Raw genomic sequence first — 22,807 nt, forward strand, 5'->3', positions numbered from 1 at the left:
TTGTCCTAGGTGCCAGGGTAGACTTGATGTCCTAGGCCCCTGGGGTAGACCTGATGTATGAGGTGCCGGGGTAGACCTGTTCTCCAAGGCCCGGGGTAGACCTGATGTCCCAGGCCCCTTGGGGTAGACCTGATGTTCCAGGCCATCCTTAGCCTACGGCCCCCTAGCAAGCGGGAAAAGTATGCAGATGGCGCTGGGGAGGCTGATGGGGGAGGGCGGGGCGCCCCAAACCGCCGATGGGCGGCTGCAGCTGCGACAGAGAGGGCAGGGCCAGGGGCAGGGCCAGGGGCAGGGGCAGGGGCAGGGGCAGGGAGAGGGGGCACACGAGAGCGTGCATGCGCATGGGCGGGCGGGCATGCACGGGTGGCAGGGGGGTGGGGAGAGGTGGCTGCGGGTGTGGGGAGGGGGCAGGGATGGTTGGCCGCGTGTGCCTGCAGGCGCAGCGGTGTGGTAGCCTGCAGGGGTGGCCGTAGCCTGCAGGGGTGGCCTTGGGGTGTGAGCATGTGGAATGGGGGGGGGTGGGGGGGGTGGGTGTGCGTCACTGTTTCTGTCTCTGTACGGACGAGCGCTGGTGGCTTCGTGCCGGGCCCAGGTGCCTCGGCACCGAGCCTCCACAGCCCCCTAGAGTCACGTCAAGGGCCGAAGACCTCTGCGGACCATGAAACAACCCTCCCAAAAGCCACACACAGCACCTGTGTGCTGATGGCGCCGCTGGCGGCCGCCGCCACCTGTACCAGTGGGCAGGGCGGGGCGGGCCGGGGAGGGGAGGAGCGGGCCGCATCAGGGCCAGGGGGGCCGGCCTGGGTAGGGTCCCAGGAGGGCGTGGCGGGGCAGAGCGGGGGGTGGGTGGTGGCGGCGCTGTTTGGCCAGTTCAGCGTGTCAGCAGGCAGAGCACAGGCTTCAGCTTGCCCGTCGGCTCGGCTGGGAGTGCTTCTGATACGAAATGAAAAGAAATAAAATTGGCCAATTTTTTTGTTGGTTTGTTTTTCTGGATAAGTTTCTTGTTCCAAGCAAATAGAAGAGCTATTCTTTCAGGAAAGGAGAAAAGAAAAAGGGGCGGGGGGGGGAGGTCTGGGGGTGGGGAGCAACCAAGAAAACCCAAATTCAACCCACAAGCCTGCCGACCCCCCAAAAAAAACCAACCTCAAAACTAAGCATCAGTATCAGAGAAAGGCAAAGCAACTGGAAAAAAAAAACCCAACAATTAAAAAAAAAAAAAAGAAAAAAACCAAAACAAAAAAAAAAACCCAAATCCCCCCAAACAACAACAAAAAAGCCACCACGGTGGTCTCTTGTCCTGCCCTCTTCCTGTCCCTGTGTAGGGATGGAGCATCGCTGTGCTTTCAGGAAGCTCTTTGTGGAAACTTCTGCCATTACAAGCTCCTTTGCCCTCGGCGGATGCCTGCACTGGAATCCCTCACAGCTGGCTTCGGAGCACACTCAAGTTGGCTCTTCTAAAACCCGGGGTCCTTTTCCCCTTCAGCGTGCTCAGCATGCCCTTTAACTCCACGCCGCTGTGCAGCTGGAGCAGCGGGACAGGGACCTTTGCATCCTGAGCTGCCCTTGTTCCTCTCTGTCCGTGCACGGAACACAGCGGGGAGGAGAACGGCAGCAGGGCCCTGCGTGTCCCCGGGCTCAGGTTTTGCACCGCTTCAGCTCCACGGAGATGCGGGTAAAGTGAAAAACACAAACAGTTTATTAAGGGAAAGTGAAGCGAAGGGGTCAGCTGGGAGGTAAAAAAGGGCATGGGCAGGGCCTGAGGGCTGCAGGGAAGGAGCTGCCAAGAGGGAGAGAGATGGCAGGAGCTGCTGCAGCTTGGCACAGGCTCAGCTGTGAGCAGCCAGAGCTGTGCCTGGAGCTGCAGGCGGTCCCAACTGGAAATCAACGAAGGAGGCCAGTACAGGTACATCTGGTCCAGAAGACAAATGAAGTTCTTCAGATCTGTGGGGAAATATCGCGAGGTCTCGAGATATCGCGAGGTCACGCAGAACCTCTCCCCTCTTACTGTTAACTGACCGTTACCCCCTGTTATAAAAGACCCTGCCTAACTGTTAATAAATGCCAGTTACTGTCCACCACATTGGTGTATGCATGTGCTTGGCCCATAAGGCAGAGGTGATGCCACTGAACCGTCCTCGACCCGGGACGCCACACCCCAAGCGGCGGCAACAAGTGGTGCCGAAACCCGGGAACAATCCGGGAAGTGGGAATCACCTGGGCGAGTTGGACGGTGGCCGGAGCAGCAGGACTGTCTCCGGCGGGGAGGACGGTCCCAGAGGACAGGCAAGAGGGACGGGTCTCCCGCTGGCATTCGGCGAAAGAGGAGGGCTCGTGCCATGAGTGGCGAAGGAGGAAGGCTCGCGCCTAGGACCGACGAAGGAGGAAGGCTCACGCCGGGGCGGCGAAGGAGGAAGTCTCGCGCCAGAAAATTGGCAAAGGAGAAAGGCTCGCGTCGCAGCTGGCGGAAGAGGAGGTCTCGCGTCGCGATTTGGCGAAGGAGGAAGTCTCGTGCCAGGACCTGGTGAAGGAGGAAGTCTCACGTCGATAGCCAGCGGTGGAGAGGATGGAGCCCCTTGCTAAGGTCATTTTTAAAATTCACAGAGAATGGGGCATAGATTGTGAGCCGGGAGATTTTGTCCTCGCAGTGTTGAGGCTCCTGCGCACTGGGGTAATCAGGCATCTGGAGGATATCTTCTGCCCAGAAGTATGGGATGGTTGTACTGGGGCCCTAGTGGAGGAGGCTATGTCCTCAGGCTCAGGGCGGAATCTAAAATCATGGGGCAGGGTCATGCGGGCACTGAAAAAAGCTCGGCCAGTCCAGCGGGAGCGGGGAAAATGGAAGGCCACCCAGGACTGCTTGTGGGAGGGACCCTGGCAGGGTGCGGACGATCGTGGGTCCACTGAGTGTGGGGATTCGCAGCCGTGGGAGCACTCTTTGCAGCTCCCGAGCCCAGGCACCCCATCTATGGGGAAAAAGCTGTCATTTTGGGACAGGCTGCCAAAGGAAGCACGGAATGCAGCTGTTAACTCAGAGGCGCAGAGCGTGGCCGTCGTTAACTCAGAGGCGCAGAGCGCAGCCATTGGTTCAGAGGCGCGGGGTGCAGCCGTTAGTTCGGAGGCGCAGAGCATGGCCGTTAGCTCAGAGGTGTGGAGCCCCGCCATTAACTCGGAGGTGCGAGGCACCGCCGTTGACTCCGAGTCCGAGGGAGCCTGGGCGGGGCCTCCGCCTCATGTGCCGCAGGGTGAAGAGTCCCGGGGGGGGGGTGTCACCATGGCGACCCGTGGCCGGCGGGGCTGGCAGGGCGGCGCGCTGAGGGTTGAGCCGCCGGGCTCCCAACCGGCTGTGGCCAACAGCCACTGCCTCCAGTGGCCGCGCCTATGCAGTGCCGGCGGGCAGCCTGGGCGGCGCAGGGCGGCCAGACCCTTCCGTGGGCTGGTGGCAAGTGGAGCCGGGCAGCGCGGTACCGACGTTGGGGCGATGCATCGCACCGGAGAGAAGAGCCGTGCGGGGTGATGGGAGTCCTGCCCCGCCGCCCTCCGCAGCAGCAGCGGCGGCCGGGCCGTGCTGGGCATGCTGACAGAGAACGGGCAGCAGCAGCAGCGGCCCAGGGGCCAGGGTGCTGCTGTTATCAGTCGCTTTTCTGGCTTTGAAAACACCGTCACTTCATGTAGAAAAAATGAAGTGCCCAACTGCATCATCAGTGCTGCATCAAAGCAAGGTTTTGCTATCTATAAAGAAAACTACAGCTGCCAAGTGTCTGAAGAGCTGGAATTAAGCCACTGTGAACTGGATACCAGTGCAATGATATCCAGTATTCATCAGAGGCTGGATTTGAGTTGAGGCTCTCCTATGGTAGTGGAAGATGTTGTAACTCTGGCTGTGGGAGAGTATGCAGAAGACATTTATCAGTACCTCCGAGAAGCAGAAGTAAGATTTAGGCCCAAGCCCTACTACATGAAGAAGCAGCCAGATATCACAACAGGAATGCGTTCTATCCTGGTAGACTGGCTGGAGGAAGTAGGGGAAGAGTATAAACTTTGGACAGAGACTTTGTACTTGGCAGTGAACTTCCTGGAGAGGTGTCTTTCCTGCATGTCTGCTCTCAGAGGGAAGTTACACCTTGTGGCAACAGCAGCAATTCTTCTGGCTGCGAACTATGAAGAGATCTACCCACCAGATGTGGATGAATTTGTCTATATAACAGATGATACCTACACAAAGAAGCAGCTGCTAAGAACGGAACACTTGCTTCTCAAAGTGCTAGGTTTTGACCTAACAGCCCCAACCGTCAGCCAGTTCCTCCTTCAGTCCTTCACAAATTGCTGCAGCAGCCTACTGTTTAACAAACTATACAGTGAACAGATCTTTCTGGCCAGAAGAACACTTTAACATTGTGACACTGGGCCACCTGAGCACTTGAGGAAGGCCCACAGGTCATAATTAAAAATGAACTAGGGGAATGGGAACAGGGTTGGAGACTGGTACTCACAGGGCGAGGGTACGCAGCCGTCAAGAAAAATAGTAAAATCAAATGGTGCCCACTTAAGTTGATAAAACTGTACCTTCAGGGCAAAAACTAATGAAATTTGTAAAGTTTGTTTTTGCAGGACTGAATCCTCAGACACCCCCGCGGCCTGTATCTTCCTAAAGGCTGCAATGAATCATCAAGCAGCCCGATGGCAGACCATACCAGGGTCGTGAAAGAACTCAGTGACCAAACTAAAGGAGCGGCTGGCACAGAGAAGGATGGGGGGGAAAAACAGCTCAGCAAAAATGTAAAGAGGTATCCATCAAGTAGAGTTCAAGCTCTGGCCAGGTTCTGGCTCTACTTGGATGGAATGCCAAGTAACCCAGAGTTCTTCCCTGTGTCAAAGGATCAAAGGGCGATTTGGAGGGAACATAAGTCCGGACATGGACTCTCCAAATCCTCTCTAGTTTAAGATCAAACAGGTCGCAGACTCTGGGAAAATAATTTGGTCCTAGGAGGTCAACTGAAAAAAAACAAACAAACAAAAAAAAAAAAACCCCAAAAAACCAAAAAAACCAAAAAAAAAACAAAACCAAAAAAAACCAAAAAACAAAAAACCTGAGGAGGTCCTACAAAGATATTCAAAGACAGGGTTCAGTCAGCCCCATGACTGATCGCCTTACATTTTAAACAAGTTTGTGGGGTTTTTTTTAGAAAAAAAAACAGTTAGAGATAGTTAGCTTTTCGTTTGTTAAACATTTGCAGTTACAAGTTTATTGCAGTTGTGTTATGTTGTTCAAGTTAATTGCATTTTGCCAGTCACACATGTTTCCTACTTGTCAGTTTTGCTTTATGTTTTTAACTGGTCATAAAAGGGGGGGGAAATGTGGGGAAATATCGCGAGGTCTCGAGTATCACGAGGTCACGCAGAACCCCTCCCCTCTTACTGTTAACTGACTGTTACCCCCTGTTATAAAAGACCCTGCCTACCCGTTAATAAAGGCCAGTTGCCGTCCACCACATTGGTGTATGCATGTGCTTGGCCCATGTGGCAGAGGCGCCGCCACTGAACCGTCCTCGACCTGGGATGCCACGCCCCAAGCGGCGGCAACAGAGCAGAAATCCCTGTTGTAAATCCTGCCAAGTCTTTCTGAATTTATACATACAAGCAAAGATGCCTTGCACAGGATCTACCTTCTTGGAACCCTGGTGATCAGTGGCACAGAGTCTAGTGGTGCACCCTGGAAGGACAATGCTGAGCCCAGTCCTTCCTGAGTCCTTTGTTAGTAAACTGGGTGAGGGGGCCAGGCTGTGCCCTCCCACAAACCAGGAGGAGTGGCTGATCTGCCAGAGACAAGTGCTGACATGCAGAGGGACAGTTCAACAAGGGGGGCAGGTCAATGACAAGTGCTGAGTCCTGTCCTTGGCAAGGAACAACCACAGGCAGCGGTGACTGCTGGGGGCCACCCAGTTGGAAAACTGAAGTTTGGAAGGGTTCTGCTGGACACCAGGATGCCCATGGGCCAGCAATGTGCTCCTGAAGCAATGCAGAACAGCATCCTGGGCTGCACTGGGAGCTGTGTCACAGCTGGCAGAGGGAGGGGATACTTTCCCTCTGCTGCACACCAGTGAGGCCAGCCCTGGAGTGCTGGGCCCAGAGCTGGGCTGCCCAGTATGGGACACAGGGACAGACTGGACAGAGTCCAGCAAAGGGCCATGAAGCTGAGGGACTGGAGCGTCTCTGCCATGAGGAGAGACTGAGAGAGCTGGCACTGCCCAGCCTGCAGCAGAGCAGGCTCAGGGCATCTCATCCCTGCGGATGAAAAGCCAGGGGGAGGCTGTAGAGGGGACAGGGCCAGGGACAGCCCCGGGGGCCTCGGGCACAAAGTGACCCACAGGAGGGGCCCTCCAAGCTCAGGAGACACTTCTGCACTGGGAGGGTGGCCGAGCACTGCCGCAGGTGCCCGGGGAGCTGGGGGAGTCTCCATCCCTGCAGAGACTCAAAAGCCACCTGGATGCATCCTGGGCAGCCAGCTCTGGGTGGCCCTGATGGAGCAGGGGCTGGGCAAGGTGACCTCCAGAGGTGCCTCCAGCCTCCTCCAGCCTGAGATTCTGTGACTCTGAGAACAAACAGGCTGCAGCTTCCTAAGGATAAATGAAAAAGCTCCACACATGGCAGGTTTCTCCTGCCCTCAACAAAGTGGCTCATGGCACATGTCTCCCTTCTGCAGATTCCTCCCTGGAGTCAGGATGCTCCTCAAGATCACTCCTTGGGAGCCTGAGAGAAATGTTTTCCCATGCTCATTGGTTTGGGTGAGTAGCATCAATCTTTAATTTAGACTTGGTTTTTGCTGGCTGGACTAGAATTGCTTCAATGCTACTTCAGGTATAATGCACTATACTGGAAGTTATCGGTCTCTGCACTGGGAAGTAAATAACCCTAATAAAGATCTTTTCGTTTAATCATGATCATAATAAACTCTTTATTTTCCTATAAATATATCCTTTATCCTATGGAACACAGTTCTATAAAGGTTCAATTACACCTATACTATCCTTTAAACATAAACTACTGTCTAAGTCTAAGACTGCATCCAGCTGCAGCCTGGCTCCTCTCTGAGATGTTCAGGAAGGAAAGAGGTCCCTTCTGCACCTTGTGTCTCCTGCCTGCTCCCTGCACAGCTCTCCAGGTGGTGCTGTTGCTCTTGAGCCAGCTGTGACTGCAGCAGGGACACCTGAAAGAGGCACAAGGCCCGGCTCAGACAAGCCCACGCTGGCAGGAGCACCTGCAGCCCCACGGTACCGGCTCTCGGGGCAGACACAGCCTCCAACTCCAGCCCTCACCAACACTCTGCCCTTGGGCAAGGGGAAAGGAACAGGCTCCCAGACACAACAGAGCTCAGAGCATCAACAAGTCCACTTTCAAGGCTGCCAAACCCTTCCCATGTACATCCCTCAGCCACCACAGGTCTATTACAGAGACTTCCAATGGGATTTAGGAACCCAGCTCTGATTTCCAAAGCACACGTTTGGGCCACTGACCCCTTTCTCCACAGGCTGTGCCTCAGCATGAGGGCTGCTGATCCCTTGAGCTACTGGAGGACTCTTCTATTTCAAAAGTTGACAGATTTTGATGGGCAGACTTGGGGACAGGCAAGGTAAGGTAGTCTGGGGGGAACATTCTCCTAAAAGTTCTGATTCTTTTCCTTTCAGGGTCCACCTGCACATTGGATGGGAGAGAGGGTCACAGAAACCTGTCAGCAAACATGCAGTAAAAAGACCTCTGGACATCAAGGCAAGGAGATCCCTGCTCTGAGACCCTCAACTGCACCAGACAACACTGGGGGCAAAAAGCTCTCGCTGGAGGCTGTGCAAGAGAGGCCAGTGTGTGTGTGCAGGGACACGGGGCCAGGGAGGGAGGCAGCGCAGTGAAGGTGCCCTTGTGAAAGCCATGGGCTGCCACAAGAGAGAGAACAAACAAAGGGGTGTGCCACAGCAGGGACAGGGAGAGGCAAGGCAACAAGCTGAGGTCTCCAAAGCACTGCCTGGCCTAAGGTGCCAAGTTCCAGAGGAACCTGAGGCTCTGCAGAGGCAGCCAAAGCCCAATTTACCTGCTCACCACTTCTCCTGGCCACGGTGGGTGATTGACGCTTCTCCGTCTTGTCTTCTGCTGATGCTGCAACCAGATCCTGTACACATTCCATGCCCTTCCTGAAGTCCTCTGACACCTGCTTCCCTTCTGCTCCAACAGCCTGCTGGCTGTTCAGAGAGGAGATGATTCCCATATTTCAAACGCCACAGAAGCTGTCCCTAGGAAATCTCCATCTCGGGAAGCATCCTCAAAGCACCAGCAGTGCAGCTGCTGTTCAGCCCTCGGAACAAAACTCTGCTCACTTTAGTCCATTCCTCAGCTCAGCTGCTCCAGCCCTTGGCATGCCAGAGCCTGACCAGCCCATGTTGCCTCCTGTTGCATAGGCACAGGAGAAGCAGCTCCCCATGCCCAGCTTTTGACCTGAAGCTGATTTGAACAGCAAGTTCCAGAGCTGGATCAGTCATTCCAGCCGTGCCAGGAAACAATCTGGCAGTCAATGGTCTATGGCTGGAGCCAGGCAGACAGACAAGGCTGCCTGCTGCAGCCCAGGCTGCTTTACCCAATGGGACTGACAGGGATAGAGACCCACCTCCTCATGGGAAACATCTCTGGAATAATTCAGAACACTGGAGTGGACATGAAGGTCAATGCCAGTGCCTGCCTGGATAGAAGACGTTCCCTTCAGGATGTCCAAATCTCTCTTCAGAGACCCCTTGGCAAGTTCACTCTTGCTCCTTGCAGCACCCAGTATTTGAGTGTTTTCTCTACATGTCTTCAGTGCAGCACTCAGGATTTGAGCATTCTCTCTCCATTTCTTCAAAGCAGCAATCCCATGCTCCAAATCTTCCTGCATGCCTGCCCTCTCCACCTTCAATTCTTGAGTATTTTCCTTATGATTTCTCATCTCAGGTGCATGCATTTCATTCTCCTTTTCCAGATTTCTCATCTGCTATTGGTACAATTCCCATTCATGCTGCCAAAGCAGGGAGAAAAAGGCTCCCTGATTCCCTCTCTCACTTTGCTTTTCATACCAGATCTGGACTCCTGCTGGAAAGCAGGGGCTTTCCAGCTTCCCTTCTGCCCTTCCCTGACCTCCTGCAGCTCCACTCCAGGGCTCCTTTGGGGAGGAGCAGCCAGGATTTCAAGTGCCCGCTAAGCAGGATTCAGGCAGTGCCACGAGGATGTGCTCTCCATCAGGGAGGAAGGAAGAGCAAACAGCCCCAGCCTTTCATTCCCTGGGGCTGGGCTGACAGCAGTGCTTTTCCACCTCTCCTGTGTAGAGTTTCCATGGCTCCATCCCCAAGAGCCCCACTGCCCTCTCTGGGAGCAGCAATGGCCAGATCAGTCTGTCATTCTCTGCTGCCACTCAGGACCAGTTCTCCCCTTGCAGGCACACGTCCTGCTGGGGATCAGCACTTGGCTTTCCTCTCCTCTCTCCCCACTGGCTGCTCTCCTATGGCCAAGGCCAAACACCTTTCTATTAACAGCAAACATGGGACTCTCCCCTTCCTTCCAGATCCAGATATTTAGAAAGCTGAACATGGGTTTGGACACCAGGAATTCCCCAAACCATGCAATGTCAATAGGGACACTGAGGACATTGAGAACTAAAGATTCTAGGGCACAGAAGCCCAGCATGGAGGAAAATCAGCAGCCTCAGCATTAACTGACTTTGTCATGACTACAACATCTTCTCCTCCTTATTCAGAAGAATGCAATTACCAAAGTTAAACCGGGAAAAGGTGCTCTTTAGAACTATGAACACAAGGCCCAAACATAGCTAGGAAATGGCACTTAGTGGCATCTGCCAATCTCACCAGCACATCCTTCCTTTCCTTCTCCAGCTTTTCCAATTTCCTCTTCAGAGATGCCACCTCCTGATGAAGAGCCACAGCCTCTTCCTGCCTTTCAGTGGCCTCTTTCTCCAGGGCAATTTGGTGGGAGATGTGCTTGGCTTCTGCCTGCAACCACTCTGCAGCAGGGAAGGGAAAGAAAAGGGAAAATGGGAAAGGGAAAAGCAAAGCAAAGGCAAACCGATGTGCATCTTGCAGAGACAACAGCACTGTCTTCTCTACCTGCCTGTGTTTGCCAGGCCCTAAGCCCACAAAAGCTCCAAAGCTGACAGAAATGAAGGAAACTTCCAGGCACAGAAAAGGGCAGGAATGAAAGGGGCAAGGGTTCAGAGGGATAGGAGAGTGTGTTTGCTCTTGGCCTTATGCAGAGTGAGCAAGCCAAGAGAGACAAAGGAGAGGGGATGCCTGTGCAGCCCTGCTCCAGAGAGGCCAATAGCCTGGAGGCTCTGGCAGGGCCTGGAGTTTGGGGGGAATGGAGCTGAGGCATCCAGCTACAGCTCCTTAGCACAGACACGACACCTGAGAGGCACCGGGTGTGCACGGGATCAGCCCTAGCACAGCCAGATGGCACTGCCAGCCACAGCATCTTTCTCCAGAGAAAGCTTTCACTGGCACTTGGATGGAGAAATCTCCCGCTGGCTGTTTTTCCCTCTCTGCCATTTCAGGCCAGTGCCCTTTTCCTCTGCATGGCATCAGAGATCCCCGCTGCTGAGACAAGATGGTGCAGTGGCTGGGAGAGGAGAAGCTGTACCTTGCACATAATCCTCCATCTGTTTCTGCAGCTCCTGATTGTGGGCTCTGAGATTGTCCCTCTGAGCCTGTGTCTTCCTCAGCTCCAGCACCACGGCCTTACACTGTGTGGCCATGGCCTCTGCTCTTTCCTCAGACCTCTGGAGCCTCACACACAGCTCAGACACCTCAGTTTCCAGCAGCTGCTTCTCTTGACTTGCCTGGTGCTCTCTCTTCTCTACCTCTGCAAGCAGCGCGGCCTGCACCTGGAAGATGGATGCACGCAGCCTCAGGGACAGGGCTGCTCCTGAGGCAGCAGAGTGGGCCGCAGGCAGAGAAACAAAGGAGAAATTATTTCAGGCAAAATCATGCCAAAACCAGAAGGCACAGAAGCAAGGATTGCAATGGAGACAAATGGAGAGAAAACAGGGAAAGGGAGCCAATGGGCATCCTTGGGCTGTAGCTCTGAACAGCGGCTGAACTGGCTGCGCTGGAAGTGCCCTGCCCAGCCTGCCACAGCCACCTCTGTGTCCCCACATTGCTCAGTGCCTGGCACAGGAACCAACTCTGTCTGGGACAACACTGCTAACAGAGGGACAGAGAAGCTCCAGAGGAGTCTGCTGCTGCTTCTCCTGCCACATTTCCTGCTGGGACCCGGGAGAGGATGGGAGAAAACTTCTGCAGCTGACACCAGATCCAACCTCAGCCTCAGGGTGCAGCAGCAGCCCCGGGCAGAACACGGCAGCTGTGGATGCTGCTGGCAGGGGAAAGAGGTTGGGGTCTCCAAGGCAAAGGTGCTGTTGTGTGTCCCTGGAGAAGAGGATGCCACTGCACAGCTTACCTGGTTTTTGACTGCCTGCACTTCTCTTCTCTGCTGAGAACGGAGCAGCTCTGCCTGCTTAAGAGCAGAAAATAACCCAGACACACGATTTTTCAGTGTCAGGTTCTGTTCTTCCAGCATTCTGAGGCACTGGTTCTTCTCCTCCAGAGACAGGATCAGCCTAGAAGGAAAGTATGCAACTCATCGTTACACGGTATCACATTTTAGCAACTCTTAGAACTTGCATCAGCTGAGGGAAAAACTGCTCTGCCTGATGAGGTTTGTCTCAACAACTTGGCTGTTTGTTCCCCCTGCAGTCCCAGCCCAGCATATGCCTACTCTGCTTTTCTCCCTGAAAGAACAGCGAGTTCCTGCCTACATGCCCTACCTTCTTTCTGAGATGGGAATGTGAATACAAACCTAACAAAGTCTTGCAATGAAGACATTAGGGGAGAGAAACAATTTTCTTCTGACTAACCAGGCTCCAAAGCAGGGAGGTTTGCTCAGCATGGAAGAGACATTTCCTTCCCCCATCTTACACATCCAGGTAGGAGGAGCAGCACCCTAGAGCCAGGGCATCTCTGGCAAGTTCCCTAACATTTACCAGTACCCATCCTAATTTCAGCGGCAGAAACAAAGGCCATAGAGGCAACTGAGGCTTGGAGCACAACCTGATGGAAGATGCAGAAGGCTCCAGGCAAGCAGGAGTGCCCTGCCTTTCCTTTGTCATCTTCTTGGAGGAAGAATCCTGTGCCACTGAAGCCTGGCAGGACTTGATCGGCTGCAGAAGCCCCCCATACCTTGGTCCTGTTTCTTGCATTCTTTGCACAGTCAGAAATGCCTGTGACTGTGCAGGGTGGCAGGGACCCTGCTTGACCCCCTGCAGGCGCCGGGGGACATTTGATGAGGAACGATGCAACAGAGACATTCTTGTTTCTGGGCTGCCTCCAAGGCCAATCTAGCCTAGAGCAGCAATCAGGGCCTTAAGATAGTTCTGCCCAGAAAAAGCATCAGATGCCAGCCTGATCCAGACCCCAAAGGCTTCAAGTTACAGGCCCCAAGGTGGAGCTGATGGATGTATCCAGCTCCTTACAGTGCACCTCGGGCAGTGTCAACATACCCACCTAACAACACAATACCCCCTAGAGGGAAAGGGCTACCCCCAAAGCCTTTGTCTTCAGAAAAACTCTATCTTAAGGCTTAAAAGAAAAGAAAATGAAAGAGAACCTCCAGAAAATGAGACCTCTCTGCACGGAGAGTTCAGAATCTGCCACTTAGGGAATGCTGCCAGAGCCCCTGGCAGGTGCAAAGATGGCAAAGAGGGAATCCATTCACCACATTGCAGAGTCCCACAGGCTTTCATTTACCTGGCTTTTTCCCTCTCTAGGGCATTGATGGAAGCCTGCAATTCTGAATTTTGCTGAGCCATTTCTTCCCACTGAATCCATTCCCTCTCCAAGTTCTGCAGATGCACTTGCAGCTCCTTTTTCTGATGTTTTGCCTCCTCCAGCATCTTCTGGACCTGCCCAATCTCCAGCATCTTCTGCCTGGACTCTTCCTGGGCCTCCCTCCCCTCTTCCTGGGCTCTCTGCGCAGTCCTTTCCTGGCACTCTCGGGAGGCTGCCAGCTGAGATGTCAACTCTGCCACCTCCAGTCAAACAGAACAAAGCAGTCAGAGGCTACAGCCACAGCTTCTCACACTCAGCCACAGCACAGGCTGTGAGCAAAGGTAAAGGACAACTTCCCACTCCTCCCTGTCCTGAGAGCACCAGATTCACAAAGGATACGCACAACTTGTTTCAGTCTCTAAGTGGCCCACCACCAAGGGCACCTGAGAAAGCACCTGCCAAAGCAAGGCTAGCAAGAAGAAGCCAGCAGGAATCCATGCTGCTGCTTGCTGGCCATCAGCACAGAGGACTAGCCCAGCTGTCCAGAGCAGCAGCTGACATTCAGCAGAGCACTGAGTGTCCTTCAGAGCAGCTGCCATGGAGTCCCCAGAGCACGAGACAGCCCCAAGGCTCACCCCAGCAGCTGCTGCTCTACCATGGAAAAGCAAGAAGGCCACAGACCCCTCGCTGCATGACTGCAGTGCCACTGCTCTTTCACTCACCTGCTTTTGTAGAGCCTCCCTCTGCTCAAGGAGGAGATTCATTTCCTCTTTGAAGTCTTGTAGATCTTCCTCGTGCCTCCTCTGAGCTTCCTGGGCTTCTCTGCGAGCTCCCTGCAGCTCCCCTTGCAGCTCTGCCTCCACACGCTTCCTGGTCATCTGCAGCTGAGCCATCTGCTGCTGAGCAGCAAACAGCCTGGATTGCAGGCTCTCCTTTGCTGACCTACAAGTTGCAAATATGGACAGACATGATTTGCTTGCTCCAGACACTCACAGCCAGTTATTCCAGGATGACGTGGCTCAAGATCCCCACGCCTGAGGATGGAAAATGGGTCACCTGGAAACTCGTCCAGAGAAGGCTCATCTGGGCCATTTCCAGAGCAGAGCAGGGCCTCTGAGGGACTGCCCAGGCCTTCCTTATGGCCTGCCATAGCACAGACAGCCCAGCCCAACTTGGCCTTAACAGCCAAACCTTCACTTGCTGTTCCTGACCTATGACTCTGGGTAGCTGTGCCCAAACAGGCTGGAGCAACAAGCAAAAGCCCAGCCCCTGCTCACAGCCCTTCTCTCATCAACACTTCCAAGCTGCTCTGCAGGGGGACAGAACAGACTTGGTCCTGGCTGACTCCTGACTTTTTAATGTTCTCGATAATGGACATAAAGGTACATCATCTACCCGACACCTGGTGCCACCAACATATTTTATGAAAATCCTTTTGCTCGGATTTTTTCTCCTGAGAAACTGAGAGGCCTCAGAAATGAAAAGAAAACAATAATTATCTGCTGCTGTAGAATGCAACAGGTGCATCTTTGATTGGCCTCATGTGGGTGGTTTTAATTAATGGCCAATCACAGTCCAGCTGTCTCGGATTCTCTGGTCAGTCACAAGATTTCATTATCATTCCATTCCTTTCTATCTCTTGCTAGCCTTCTGATGAAATAATTTCTTCTATTCTTTAGTGAAGCTTTATTATATCATTTTCTTTTAATATAATATATATCATAAAATAATAAATCAGCCTTCCAATACATGGAGTCAAGATTCTCATCTCTTCTCTCATCCTGGGACCCCTGTGAACACCACCACACACCCAGTATTTAACAAGGCTTCAGAACTACTTTGCAGATACAGTAAAATCTCACAGTCATGGCAGCACTTGTAAATAATCAGAACAGCCTTTTGTTCCAATTACAACTACCTGAATGCAGAGACTGCAGTTTCAACTCTTGCAAGGTCCAGGAGTAGAATTGCTGCCTTTATTTGAGTGCTGCTGAACAAGCAGGCAGTAGCCCAAGGGACTTGTCCTTCCTTACACAGTGAGAGGGACCATCCAAAGGCACCTTGGCAGGTTTGGCAGCTGGGTGCCCACCAACAATCAGCAAGAACGCCCAGAGGCTGTTGAGAATTCCAAAGCGCTTTCCCTGCTGCTCTCTAACCAGCTCTACATCCTGTCCCACACTTCTCAAGAGTGTGCTTGGGAGCAGAAATGCCTCAGGATGGTCAGCAGGAGCCTCTGGCTTCACCCTGAATGGCAGCGTGCTACTCCCAACGTGCCAAGGTAAGAGCCTGGAATGCTGAAGATGAAGCTTCCTGGTCTGAAGATCAGGATCACGTCAAGCAACTTGGAAAGGAACGAGGGATGTTCAATGCCCAGAACAAGGAACCAAACCCAAGAGAAACTTGAGGTTTCACTCAGCATCTGCATGGTTTAACTACTCCTCAGTTCAGGGCTGGCTGGATTGCTTTTGACATCCCACAGGAGTGTGCTCGGTGGCACAAACAGGAGCCCAAGGCTCACAAGAGCTTTGTTGGCTTTACATGCCAGAAAAATAACCCTCACCTCATGGCTTTTTTTTTTTTTTTTTTGAGACTCTGCCATTTTTTGTCCACGGAATGTAAAAACATCGGAAAAGTTTCAACTCCCTGCCTTTACCTGGTCTCTGCCAGCTGCCTGGCACGGTCTTGTCGGAGCCCCTCGCTGGCTGCCAGTCAGCCCTCAAGTCAGCCTTCTGGGCCAGCAGCTCCTCCTCTCGCCACACCTGGGCCACTTCATGCCCTTGGCCAGAGGATTCCTGGCTCAGCTGCTCCAGACACCAGCTCGATGACTCTTGTTCCTGGGAAACCTGCAAGTGGGACAAGGTACAGCTGGAGCCCTTCCTCGGGAGCCCTGTGCAGAGCCAGCCAGTGCCACCTCACAGGCAGCCAGAGGACAAGGAGCACCTGTGCTCTGGGCTCAAAGTTTCACAGCATCTGCCCCATGCAGCTCTCATAGCCTGGCCTGCCAAAAGCCTCTGGCACTGTTAGCTTGGAAGTGCTGTGGCAGGCCCTGCTGCCTTGCCTGGGACCAGACAGCTCCTTCCCAACAAACATCCCTACTCCAAACTCGGTGTTGTCTGTCAAAACCACTGCATCTTCCACAACTGCCACTTGGCTAACAAAATTGCTATCTGGATCTATTTCAGTGCTGGATATTTTCAGAAAGGTTTGGGAAAGCAAATTTGCTGGCTGAATCAAGGGAAAATATACAGGATTTCTCCTTTCACAAGAACAAAACCCACATCAAAGTGTCACCTCCTCACATATTCCAAGCAACTCTCTGCAACAAGAGGATGCTTGGCAGGGAAATGGCTCTTGTGCTGAGCAGACATTTAGTGACTGATGGATGTCTGGCTGATGTGGCCAAAGCAAAACCTCTGCTGTGCATTTGCCAAACCTACCACATTCCCCAGAACTGAGACTGTCTGACAGAGACCCTCTGAAACACAGCCTTCTCTTGCAGCTATCCTGTAACACCCAACCCAAACCTCCCCTGCCACAGCTTGGGGCTGTTTCCTCTTCTCCTGTCCCTTGCTCCCTGGGAGCAGAGCCTGACCCTCACCTGGCTGCAGCTTCCTGTCACAGGGAGTTGTAGAGAGCAAGAAGGTGCCCCCTGAGCCTCCTTTTCTCCAGGCTGAGCCCCCCCAGCTCCCTCAGCTGCTCCTGGTCACACCTGTGCTCCAGACCCTTCCCCAGCTCCCTTCCCTCTTTTAGAGGCTCTGTGGCTGCCCAAAGCAACACATTTTGCAGAAGCATGCAACACTTTGCTGATGAACATGCATATCCCTGGCTAAGAAATGCGTGTGCCCTCTTGAGCCAGGTGTGCACAGCAGTGTGCCTGTCTTCTAGTGCCAGAAAGCACATCTGGGCTGATCTGGCTGCCACAACTCCCACTGCCACAGGTGCTGCCTAGCAGTAAGGAGAGCCCTGCTAACATCATCCCTCTCTTGCTCCAGCACATCCCTCCGAAGCTGCAATTCCTCCAATGTCTGCCTCTTGACTTCCAGCTGCCTCTACAAGGATGGCTCTTCTCCCTCGAGTGCAGCCAAATCCTACCGTGTACAAGAAGGGGCAAGATGAGTTTTCAAGGGAAAACCAATCTCATTTCTAAAACCAACCTCCATCCTGGTCTGCTGTTTTGCCTCTTCTGCCTGGGCTGACACTTCCTTCCACTCTGGAGCTCTGGAGGAATGTCCCTGGTGAGAAAGCCCTCGAGCTCCCTGCAAGTGCACAGGGAAGAGCACATTCAGACTGCATGGCCGCCCCTGAGGCAGTTGCCTCTAAGTGCTTCCCAGCCCGTCCCAGAGCACAGCACTTCCAGCTGAGCTCTTCCTCCCCTCCTTGGCAATATTTTCAGCCCAGGAGTTTGACAGCAGCACAAAAAAAAACATGCTGCAAGGTGTCTGATCACTTCTAAGAACACCAGAAGGGGAGCTGCCCAGAGCCCAATCCAACCTGGCCGTGAACACTCCCAGGGATCCAGGGGCAGCCACAGCTTCTCTGGCACCCTCAGAGGGCAGAATTCCCTCCCAATATCCCATCCATCCTTGCCATGTCTCACTAGGAAGCCTTGTCCTGTCCCTGCAGGCCCCTGGCTTAAGTCCCTCTCCAGTTCTCTAGCAGCCTTTTCATGCATTGGAAGGGACTCTAAGGTCACCCTGGAACCTTCTCCAGTCTGGACAACCCCAACTCTTGCATCCTTTTCCCTTGGCACAGGTGCTCCAGCCCTTGCAGCATCTTCCTATCATCCTTGTGACCTCCTCTAGGCCACTGGGGATCATTTTGGAGATGTCTAGGAGAAACTCATTCTTGACTCTGGGAAGCGCTGAGGCTGTGCTGTAATTTGGGTGAGGGGAAGGCAATGAAAAGCTGCTCCCTTGTTTGTGCCCATGGCCTCCAGTGGGACAAGGACAGTGGAGGAGATGTGGCTGCGCTCTGGGATAGCCAGGAGCCCCCCATTCCCTCCCAGGCCTGTCCCCAGGGCAAGCACCACAGCTGCTGCCAGCTCTGGAACAGCCAACTGTTAATCCCTGGCTAATCCCAAAGGGAACTGTTCCGTGAGGCACAGCCCAGGCCCACCCAGCTCCCTGCTGGGCTTGGCACAAGGAGAGCAGTGGCTTTGTCACTCACCCTCCGGGTCTCCATCTGCCCCTCGCGCAAAGAGAGAGAAAATATCAGTGACCAAAGGCCCTTGGTCTTTGCAGGGTCTAAACCCCAGTGACCAAAGGCCCTTGGCCTTTGTAGGGTCCAAACCCCAGTGACCAAAGGCCCTTGGCCTTTGCAGGGTGTAAACACCCAGATATACAAAGGCCCTTGGCATTTGCAGGGTGTAAACACCAATATCCAAAGGCCCTTGGCCTTTGCAGGGTGTAAACACCAATTTCCAAAGGTTCTTGGCCTTTGCAGAGTCAATAGCACAAAGTGCCGTTGGCCTTTGCAAGGTCCAAGCCCCAAAGTGCACGAGCTGTTGACAGCTCTAGGGTCCAAACCCCAATAGCCAGGAGCTGTTGATTGTTGCCAGGATCCAACCCCCAGCATTCCATGGCCTTTGTGACAGTTGCCAGGGTCATACCCCCAGCGTTCCATGGCCTTTGTGATGGCTGTCAGGGCCCAAAGCTCAGCATTCCAGGGGCTGTTGGAGAGGCCCTCCCTGGCTCTCTCCCTATCCCAGCTCCCTGCTGGTCCTGGCACCGGCCCTGCCTCCCCCATGTCTCCAGAGCCCTCCTGGGCAGCTGGGCAGGGACCTGGCTCAGAAGTCAGTTTTAAGGCTCAGCATTCTCAAGACCTGCAGGCTCTTTAAGGATCTGCTTCATTCCTGAGTCACAGGAATTCTTCTGTCTTCCCTGACAAAGGGGACATGTAAGGAAAAGCCTAAAAAGACTCTTGGTGCTTACAAATATTCATGGAAAGAAAAGCTTTGCCTTTAGAGCAGCTACATGAGGAGGAAGAATAGTGTTTCAGGGGCTTTTCAAATTTCTACAGAGAAATGCCGAGAGCTGCAGTGTTTAAGGCTCACAAAATAGATTAAGAATTCCGAGACAGGCAGGAGCACATTTTTTTCTCTGCTCTCTGTTTGGCAAGATATCACTAGGTCTTGTAGGCAGAAGAAAAGTCTTGCTGCTTCCATCAAAGATTCCTCACTAGGAACAGACCCTCAAGAACCAAATGGATCTGCTTGCAGAAGCGTTGGCAGCTACTTTTTGCTCTCATCTTTGACAGTGTTCATCTGTGTCCTAAGGAGGATTTTTGTGCCCCTGTTGACAGGAATTGGCTTCTGAGCAGGGCACAACTCCTGTGTGGAAGAGAAGAGCTGCAGCTGCCTTCTGTAAGGCCTGTCTCTCCAGAGAGGGACGGCCCAAGGATGTCACTGCCAAGTTAAGGTTCAGAGAGCGATGCAGCTTCAAGTCTCTGCTTCCACAAGAGCAGCTTTGGGCTCCTTGCACAGCTGCAAAGGAGCAGCACAGCTCCTGGTGAAGGTCTGACAGCTCCTGCCTGGTCCTTGCACAGCTCTCGGTGGAGTTCTGCCGCTGCTGTCGCTTTTGGGCCAGCTGTAACTGCAGCAGGGACACCTGAAAGAGGCACAAGGCCCGGCTCAGACAAGCCCACGCTGGCAGGAGCACCTGCAGCCCCACGGTACCGGCTCTCGGGGCAGACACAGCCTCCAACTCCAGCCCTCACCAACACTCTGCCCTTGGGCAAGGGGAAAGGAACAGGCTCCCAGACACAACAGAGCTCAGAGCATCAACAAGTCCACTTTCAAGGCTGCCAAACCCTTCCCACTTACATCCCTCAGCCACCACAGGTCTATTACAGAGACTTCCAGCTCTGATTTCCAAAGCACACATTTGGGCCACTGACCCCTTTCTCCACAGGCTGTGCCTCAGCATAAGGGCTGCTCCCCTGAGCTCCTGGACGACTCTTCTACTTGAGCTGCTGGACCACCAGCCCAGGCATGAGGGGAATGTGGTGCTTGGGGTTTTTTGGTGCTTTCTTGAGGCGTTTGAGCACCCCAAGCCTCATTTGACACGTCCCCATTTTTACCTAGTTGTTAATTATGGCTTTAATTGATTTATATTTATTTATATTTCTTATGCTTCTACTCAATTTTTCTTAATTTCGAGGGATTCTTAAAGGGGCTTTCGGGTTTTTCTTGGTTTTGCCACGTTTTAGTGCACTGCCTTTTCAACACTCCATTGCTTAAATGTAACTAAAATATAGCCCTAAATATTTCATTCTTCTTCTAATTTATTCAATTTTGGTCAGCTTTGTGTAAATGTCGAGCAGGTTTTGAGGCTTTTGGGGGTCATTCTGTGGAGTCGCCCGGCAACCCCTGAGGGGACTTGGGCTGGGGCGGGAACTGCTCACGCCCCGCCCCTGTCCCGCCCAGCCAATCGCTGAGGGCACTTTTCCCCGCCCGCGCTTTGGGCGGGAGCCGCCCCCCGGTGTCAATCCCTGAGGGGGGTTCGGCTGAGGCGGGAACTTCTCCCCGCCCTCCTCTCGCCGATCCCTGCCGGCCCTGCCCTGCCTCGCTGCCCGTGGCCCCTCGTGCCTCTGAGCTTGCCCCAGCTGCCCCAGCAGCCTGGGCTGCTTTGTCCTGCTTCATTCTCCCCCCTCCCCAGGTAGTGGAGCTCCAGCGCTCCCCACTCCCCCGGAGAAGAACATTCGCGTCGCTAGAGGCTCATGTCCACAAAGGAGACACAGGAGTCCTGTAAAAGTGCCTTGATAGGAACAAGGGGTGAGAGTCCATCAGTTGTGTGCCCAATGGGGTCTCTCTCAATCCCTTGGATCAAGCAGCCTTCTTTGCTCCTTTCCTGGCAGCATTTTCTCCTCATTCCCTTTCCCCCTTGGCTCAGCTCCTTGGGAGGCACTCGGGACCTCCCCATCTCCCCATCCATGTCCCCCTTATTATGTACCCTCTATAAAACACACGATCCATGATCATTTCCACTAGCTACATCAATAGATATTTTTTGTAAGCTTTACTAATTGACGTGGACAGCTCTGCAGCCAAGGTCATGCTAAAGTCTTGAAATTAAGGAAGAAGAACAAAGACTTTCTAGGATTGTTAGAGATGAGGTGATATTTTGCTGAAGCCAAAAGGTTGTTAAGTAGAAGAATGAAAGTGGTTGGTTCTATGTGTTGCTGTTTGTGGTTTGGATATGTTCTGGTTGGTTTGCTGGGTGTTGCTGGAGAGGGGCGGGCTTGAAGCCTTGACTAAAGAGGAATTCCCATGAGAGGTGAGAGGACAGAAAAGTGGGCGCTCAGGAGAGAATGGAAGTGGCCGAGTACCCAGCCAATGGGAAAGGGGACAGGAACTGCCCTGGCCGGGAAATGCCTGAAAATTTTCCAGTTTCTTGCAAGGTGTGTGTGTTTGGCTCTCGGGAGGGAGACGCAAATTCGGCTCGGCTGAATCGCTACTAATGAGCAGTTTTCTTTTGCTTCCGTGACTTAGTCCTCATTTAATTGTATCTAAAAGCCAGTTCATTTCTAACAGGATTACAAATATTAAGTTCTTCGCCCAGGGCGGATTTAAAGCTAAGTAGAGCCCCCCAAACTCCCATGTCTCCACCCCAGACTTCCGGAACATCACCAGAGCTACCCCAAACCCTCGTGTCAGCCCCTAGAAACACCCCTGAGACCTCTGAACCTCTGTATCAACCCCCCAGCTGCCCATAACTCCCCCAAAGATCCCCCCTCCAGCTGCCCAAAACTTCCCCAAAGCCCCCCCAAGCCCCATATCACATTCCCTGACCTTAAACAAACCCTTATTTCCCCCTCTGCCCCCCTGCAATGCCACTGGCACACAGCCATGGCCTGAAAGGACACCCTGGTGGTCTTCAGGGGGGAGCTGGCCAGGGCATCCTGACCAAGGACCTTTGGGCCTTCAGCCTTTCCAGGGGAGGCTGGCAGCAGCTGCACGCCCAAAATGGCCCCCGCAGCCCCCTCAGCCATGCAGCTGCCCTGCTGGATGACTGGAGCAATGTGTTTGGAGGTGGAGAGGGGGCTCAGGGCATCCTGGGCTGTACTGGTGGGAATTTCAGGAGGTAACAGGGCCAGGGAGCCTGGAGGATTTGGAAGTGCTGGGGGAATTTGGTGAAAGGGGAGGTTGGAGGGTTTTGGGGAGCTGGGGGTTGACTGGCTCCATGTGTTTGGAAATGGGAAGGGGTCTCAGGGGGTCTGGGGCAAATTCTGGAAGGGCTTTGCAGGGACTGTAGTGGCTGAGCAAGCTTCAAGGCATCTTGGGGATGTGGGAGCATTTTGGAATCAGGGGGTGTTGTGTTGTGTTTTCTCCTCCCATCAAGGAGGGGGGTGGGCTTTGAGGATCCCATCTTCTTTGAGTGGGGTCCCTTTGTCACTGAAACTGTGGGAAAATGAAGGAAACCTCCCCAACAGTATTTTTAGTGTTAGAGAACCAAAGGCATTACTTTATACTGCCAGGATGTTGCTCTGGCCAGGATGTGCAAAAGAAATCACTGCATCTACGCATTGCTCGGCTGTGCAGCCAGCAAGACACGGCCAGGAGGACACACATGGCCCTTCCTGGCTGGCCAGGAGCACTTGTGGCCATCTCCAGGCACCAGTCCGGCAGGGATCCCTGCAGCTCCGGCCCCTGCCCAGCCGCTCTGTTGCCAGCACAAAGGCTTCAGCAGAACCACCCAAGGCCAAGGAGCTTCTGGCCATTTCTCCTTCCCCACTCCACACCAGGGCTGCTCGCTTGGCACAAGGACCCGTTTTCCCTTCTTCCCCCGTGCCCTGCGGACGCTGGGCACCAAAGAGAGCTCCTGGCAGTCTGGGTATTAGAACACATTCTATATTTCTATCCTAAAGAACAATGAAAAAGAAGGAATAAAACAATCTTAAAGCAAAGAAAAATCCCCCTGGCTCAGAAGGCCCCAGCAGACAGAGAGCCTCTCAAATCA

At 53.5% G+C, this 22,807-nt stretch overlaps 1 pseudogene; it reads left to right on the plus strand.

Moving 5' to 3' along the window:
* Positions 1-3,478: 3,478 nt before the first annotated feature.
* On the plus strand, positions 3,479-4,421 carry LOC136569704 (cyclin-A1 pseudogene; annotated as a pseudogene).
* The last annotated feature ends 18,386 nt before the right edge of the window (positions 4,422-22,807 follow it).

This window comes from Molothrus aeneus, unplaced genomic scaffold (assembly GCF_037042795.1).
Source record: "Molothrus aeneus isolate 106 unplaced genomic scaffold, BPBGC_Maene_1.0 scaffold_19a, whole genome shotgun sequence".
Classification (NCBI taxonomy): domain Eukaryota; kingdom Metazoa; phylum Chordata; class Aves; order Passeriformes; family Icteridae; genus Molothrus; species Molothrus aeneus.